Here is a 6,767-nt window from a genome sequence, read left to right on the forward strand (position 1 = left end):
TTATGCAAATGAAACTAGAGCTTAGAACCCCCTTATTATAGTTGATAGTATTTACCTGAGTATTAGTTTGCGAGTACTTTGAAGTACTCACGGCTGTGTCCCTGGCTATTCAAATGGCCAGACTATGAAGAAGAGTACCAGAACCCGGAAGAAGGACAACAGGACGTCTACGACAACTAGGATCATTCCTGACGTCAACAGTTGCCTGTGGAATAGATGGACTACTACTACGCCATTTCGCTTCCGCTATGTGTTATGTAATGAATAAATAGAACTTCTATTATTGTAATGAGACTGGATCATGTGATCCTTTATTTGTAAGACGATTATGGGTTGTAATGAATGATGTGTTGTGATATCAATCTATTATGTCTCGCAAAAACAATATTCCTGGGATTGCGAGGAATGGCATAATAGGCATCTGGACTTAAAATTCCGGGTGTTGACAGAGTCCACAACAAAATATTTTATATACATCCTTAGAAAAACATCAAAAGGAAATTATCGAATACAGAAAACTCCCATCGGGAGCCAGCAAAGCATTTCATTCAAAAGGTTATGATAAAAGTTAAGTGCCGATAAGAGAGTCAGCTTAATTCATTACAGAGCAAGGGTCGAATGTATTCAAGTTACCACTAAACAAGTTAGTAGGCCCAGCTTGATCAAGTCTGTGCCGATGAACTTGGTGCACCTTCGGATGCAGTTTTCTTCTTGTCTTCAACAACTAATTTAAGGAGCCGATTGGCGCACGATAGTGATGGTTGCTTGAAAGGATCAAGGTCGACAAGGCAACCATTTGCATCCACTGGTAGTGCTTTGGATAGTTTCTCCAGGTCAGAACGAAATCCATGCCCCATTAAAAGTTGAAAAGTGAGGACTACTCCGTAAAGACGAGAACGTCGCTTCAATACCTCAATAGCATCAGAGGAGTTGACAAAAAAAGTATCTGTCATCTCTCCAAGAGTCTTGTTCTGATCCAGCTTTGAGAACATCATCGAGAATAACCTCGACATAGTTCCTTTGGTCTTCTTCAAGAGATCTTGGATCTGGTTGCTGGATTCAGCTGCAAATGAAAGGGCATCCGACATAGAGTCCACTCGAAGCTTGCTTGTATGGTAAAAAGGCATGTCGACAGTATCTAGAATATCATGGAGAAACAGTTTATTACAATAATATAATATTTTGAGGAAAATAAGAAGCATACAAGCATGAAGAAATCTTACTTAGCAAACTTTCAATGGACTCACGGAGAGCGCCTTCTTTCTTGTCTGCTTCAACAAAAGCCTTGTGCCTCGCCTCCTGCTCCTCCTTCATCTTCTTTTTCAGCTTCTTCAGTTCGTCCTTTAGGCCTGCGTTTTCGCTCTGTGCCTCGGCTGCTAGCCTGTTAGTCTCTAGCACTTGATCAGCCGAAGTTTTAGCAGCCTTGCGAAGTTGGACGTTTTCTGCTTCTACTCGAACGAACTGACCAGCAAAATCTACCACAATATCAACTGCGGCATGAATTGGCTGCAACAAGAGAATCAAGGGATTGCGCAAGTTATACAATAGGAATATCTTAACCGATTCTTGGCTTTACTCGAAGAACAATCATCGACTCAGGGGTTGATGGCTACTACGATGGATACTACTTACTAAAAAAGGAATAATTACATGATCACTCGAATACGGAGGAGCGGAGGCGCTTGCCGAAGGATTAACTGTAGAAGCTTTAATCTTTGCCACAGCCGTTCTTGGCGGAGGAGTGGCGGTATGATCACTTTTGGCAGTTAAAGGCATCGATTCCTTTGCAGACTCTGCGTTATGAGAAATTATTTTTGCCCTCTTTGAAAGAGGAACGTCGTCATCCTCCTCGGAACTAGTCAAAACAGAAATGAATTCTAGTAAGCTGAAAGAAGCCAAGTGGAAGTAAAAAAAGAAACAAAAGGAAAAAAGGGAACTTACGAAATTGACTCCAAGTCATCCTCTTGTGCGAAGATTTTTGATGGTCTTTTTGTGACCTGAGGAGCCGAAGTCTCTCGGGAAGGTGCAGGAGAAGGGATTGCATCAGCATCATCGTCATCCCGTCCGCTAGGACTCGACTCCGCTGTTGTCATCAGATTTTCATTAATTTTCCTGCGACGCTTGGACTTGATAAGTGCATCACTTTCAAGAGCTTCATCACCCGAAGAATCACTATCCTCGAGAACATTCCGGTCATCTTCAGTTTCTTCGGAAGCGTCGTCATCTTCTGGAGCTTCTCCACTTTCGGGCGTCAGTGGATAGCATTGAGCGATGGTAGAAGCCTATCGAAAGCAAAAGAACAAATCTTAGGTTCAAGAGAAAAAATTACATCGGATACAAAGGCAATTAAAATAATTACCTCAGAAGGAAGGTGCTTAAAATTAAAAGGAGGGCGAGCCGAACTCATAGCTATGGTATCCTTCTGGCTGAAGCAAGTCAGACGCCTCATCTCGTCTCGAAGATCTTCTTCAAAAAAATCATTCGGGCTGACCCTCAATTTATCATTGGCACTAGTGTACAACCAGAGTTGGTGGACTCTCGACATTACTGGCTGCACTCGACGCTTTAGGAACACTACGACTACTTCAGTGTCGCACATCATCTGACCTCCTGCACTCTTTAGATCTAAGATCTTTTCGTACAATTGGTCGGCTACCTCACTTTCCTCAGCAGTCAAGGTGTTTTGTCAGGACTTCTTCGGCACAGCAGCAAGAACATCTTCGAATGATGGCAGATTAGATCGATGGCCTAATGTCGGGATGTCTCTAAGATAAAACCGCTTCTACCGCCAGCCTTGGACAGACTCTCTCATCGGAAAGTTGAAGTAGTTGACTTGCTTCCTGACGATGAAGCCGACACCGCCGACCACGTGAGGGCCATCATTTCCACTGTGGCGTCTGACATAAAAAATCTTCCTCCACAGACCCCAGTGGGGATCAATGCCGAGGTAGGCTTCGCACACATAGATAATATGGAGAGGTGGAGAATGGAATTCGGGGTCAGCTGCCAGAGCTGGATCCCGTAGGAAAAAAGGAGGCAACGAAGAAATTCGTGGGATTGAAGGGAAAGCCCAAGCTACAGAAAGGTAACAAACATGATAGTAAAGCCCTTTGGAGGCTTTGGGCGAGAAACAGAACCTGGATGAGCGAAGTCAGATTCGGCAAAAGAAATAAGCCCTAGCGACCTCATCTTGTTCTCCTCACGCTTGGAAATGGTGGACGCGGTCCAATCGAGGCTAGCTTTGGGTGCGCCTGTGGTAGCACCGGAGCTGGCAGTACCCTTCTTCTTGCCCATGGTTGCTAGAGAGCTCGCAGAGGCAGAGGAAATGGTGAGGAGGAGGTAGAGGAAGAAGTTAAAACGTAAGAGTCCCTCTATTTATAACAATAATTGGTTGAGGACCGTGGCCGTTATTTTTGCATCGTGGGGAGATGGGAAAAGATCCAGTCATACACGTGTCAAGAAGGGAGAGAAACCGGCGGCCCATTACACCCACTACATGCGGAAATCGAGAAGGTACCTCGGTCAACGCGCAAAGACTAGTCATTTCCTAACTGACCGTGCAGGAGTAGGGTGGGCCCGTCAGGTCACGTCTTGTCAGTCGAATCGCCGTAGAGGCCACATCATTGATGACGTCAACAAAAGTATCGACTCCTCATGAAGCATTCGAAGAAAACTGTAACATTAGGTTGCTCAACTTGAGTCTACGCACGGTTGCAAGCATCCGTCCCTAGACTCGGGGGCTACTCCCATCGGGAGCGTTGGAAGTGCATCCGATACAAATTATTGAAGACGAAGGAATATGGAACCGAAGATTCCAGGAGGCCCAGGATCATGCCCTGGGACTTGATTCTGAGTAGAGTAATGTTGTTTTACCGTCGGCAGTTAACCAACATCGATTTAACGAGTAAAACTGGGCAAGTTACTCCAATCCCTTACGTACTATCAATTGGCATGACTTTACTCGAAGTTATGGAGGACCCGATATAAAAAAGATATCGGATGATTACGACAGCTTGCGAAAACATCGACATCCAAAAACATTCGAGTACTACAACTTGAGTCTACACACGGTTGCAAGCATCCATGCCAAGCCTTGGGGGCTAATCCCATCGGGGGTGCTGGACGCGCATCCGATAAAAATGAGCTCTTGGTTTCGAAATGGTGGTAAGATATCAAGACCTTCCGACAATTTTAGTCCCTGCCCGAAGCTTTACTTCGGCCAGTCACTCGGGGGCTACTGATGTGGGCATTACCCTTAGGATAACCAAAGTTATGCTACCTCCTACAGCCCAACCAGGGGCCCATGAAGATCATCTACCAACCAAGGTGGGCCGATACGTCGGTTTCGAAGAAGGATTCTTGATGAACAAGGTAAGAAGACGAAGGAAAAGGGAAGTTTAGACAGAGGACTGTTTGTAAACTAGTCGAACCCGGACAAGACTCTCGAGACCTTTCCTGTAATATAAGGGCCAGGAGAGGGTCTGCCGAGGGACATACAATCACCACAGCCAGATTCACCGCAAGTCTAGAGCTAGGTCATTAGAAATCTTAGCCTCTCGATGAGATCTTAGTCATAGCCTTCGGATACCCCATTGTAAACCCGATAATTTCAATAATCAAGATCAGACAAGGTTTGGTATCCGATGTCTCATGTCAGTCTGCATGATTTCGTCAACCCTAAGCCCCAAAAGGTGGGCATTGCCGAGGAGCACCCTCGTCAAGCCCACTACCCATTATGTCATGACTCATTGATAACGCGTGAAGCACACGTCCGTTGGGAACCCCAAGAGGAAGGTGTGATGCGTACAACAGCAAGTTTTCCCTCAGTAAGAAACCAAGGTTATCGAACCAGTAGGAGATGAAGGCCACGTGAAGGTTGTTGGTGAAGGAGTGTAGTGCGGCGCAACACCAGGAATTCCGGCGCCAACATGGAACCTGCACAACACAACCAAAATACTTTGCCCCAACTTAACAGTGAGGTTGTCAATCTCACCGGCTTGCTGTAAACAAAGGATTAAACGTATGGTGTGGAGAGTGATGTTTGCTTGTAAAGAACAACAGAGAACAGAGATTGCAGTTGATTGTATTTCGGATGTAAAAGAATGGACCGGGGTCCACAGTTCACTAGTGGTGTCTCTCCAATAAGATAAATAGCATGTTGGGTGAACAAATTACAGTTGGGCAATTGACAAATAGAGAGGGCATAACAATGCACATACATATCATGATGACTACTATGAGATTTACTTTGGGCATTACGACAAAGTACATAGACCGCAATCCAGCATGCATCTATGCCTAAAAAGTCCACCTTTGGGTTAGCATCCGCACCCCCTCCAGTATTAAGTTGCAAACAACAGACAATTGCATTAAGTATGGTGCGTAATGTAATCAACACAAATATCCTTAGACAAAGCATCGATGTTTTATCCCTAGTGGCAACAGTACATCCACAACCTTAGAACTTTACGTCACTTGTCCCGGATTCAATGGAGGCATGAACCCACTATCGAGCATAAATACTCCCTCTTGGAGTCACAAGTATCAACTTGGCCAGAGCCTCTACTAGCAACGGAGAGCATGCAAGATCATAAACAACACATATATGATAGATCAATAATCAACTTGACATAGTATTCCATATTCATCGGATCCCAACAAACACAACATGTAGCATTACAAATAGACGATCTTGATCATGATAGGCAGCTCACAAGATCTAAACATGATAGCACAAGAGGAGAAGACAACCATCTAGCTACTGCTATGGACCCATAGTCCAAGGATGAACTACTCACGCATCAATCCGGAGGCGGGCATGATGATGTAGAGTCCTCCGGTGATGATTCCCCTCTCCGGCAGGGTGCCGGAGGTGATCTCCTGAATCCCCCAAGATGGGATTGGCGGCGACGGTGTCTCTGGAACTTTTCTCGTATCGTGGATCTCGGTACTAGGGTTTTCGCGACGGAGTGAATAAATAGGCGAAGGGGCAGAGTCGGGAGGCGGCCGAGGGGCCCACCCCACAGGCCGGCGCGGCCAGGGGCCCCACCGCGCCGCCCTATGTTGTGGCCGCCTCGCGGCCCCTCTTTGTCTCCTCTTCGGACTTCTGGAAGGCTCCGTGCAAAATAAGACCGTGGGCTTTTGTTTCGTCCAATTCCGAGAATACTTCCTGTGTAAGATTTCTGAAACCAAAAACAGCAGAAAACAGGAACTGGCGCTTCGGCATCTTGTTAATAGGTTAGTGCCGGAAAATGCATCAAAATGATATAAAGTGTATGTAAAACATGTGAGTATTGTCATAAAACTAGCATGGAACATAAGAAATTATAGATACGTTTGAGACGTATCAAGCATCCCCAAGCTTAGTTCCTACTCGCCCTCGAGTAGGTAAACAATAACAAGGATAATTTTCTGAAGTGACATGCTGCTATCATAATCTTGATCAATAATATTGTAAAGCATATGAGATGAATGAAGTGATTCAAAGCAATGGTAAAGATAATGACTAAACAACTGATCATATAGCAAAGACTTTTCATGAATAGTACTTTCAAGACAAGCATCAATAAGTCTTGCATAAGAGTTAACTCATAAAGCAATAAATTCTTAGTAGAAAGTTTTGAAGCAACACAAAGGAAGATATAAGTTTCAGCAGTTGCTTTCAACTTCAACATGTTTATCTCATGGATATATCTCATGAATAATTGTCAACACAAAGTAATATTATGAATGCAAATAAGCAAGTATGTAAGAATCAATGCACACAA

This window comes from Lolium rigidum, chromosome 6 (genome assembly GCF_022539505.1).
Source record: "Lolium rigidum isolate FL_2022 chromosome 6, APGP_CSIRO_Lrig_0.1, whole genome shotgun sequence".
In the NCBI taxonomy this organism is placed as follows: Eukaryota; Viridiplantae; Streptophyta; class Magnoliopsida; order Poales; family Poaceae; genus Lolium; species Lolium rigidum.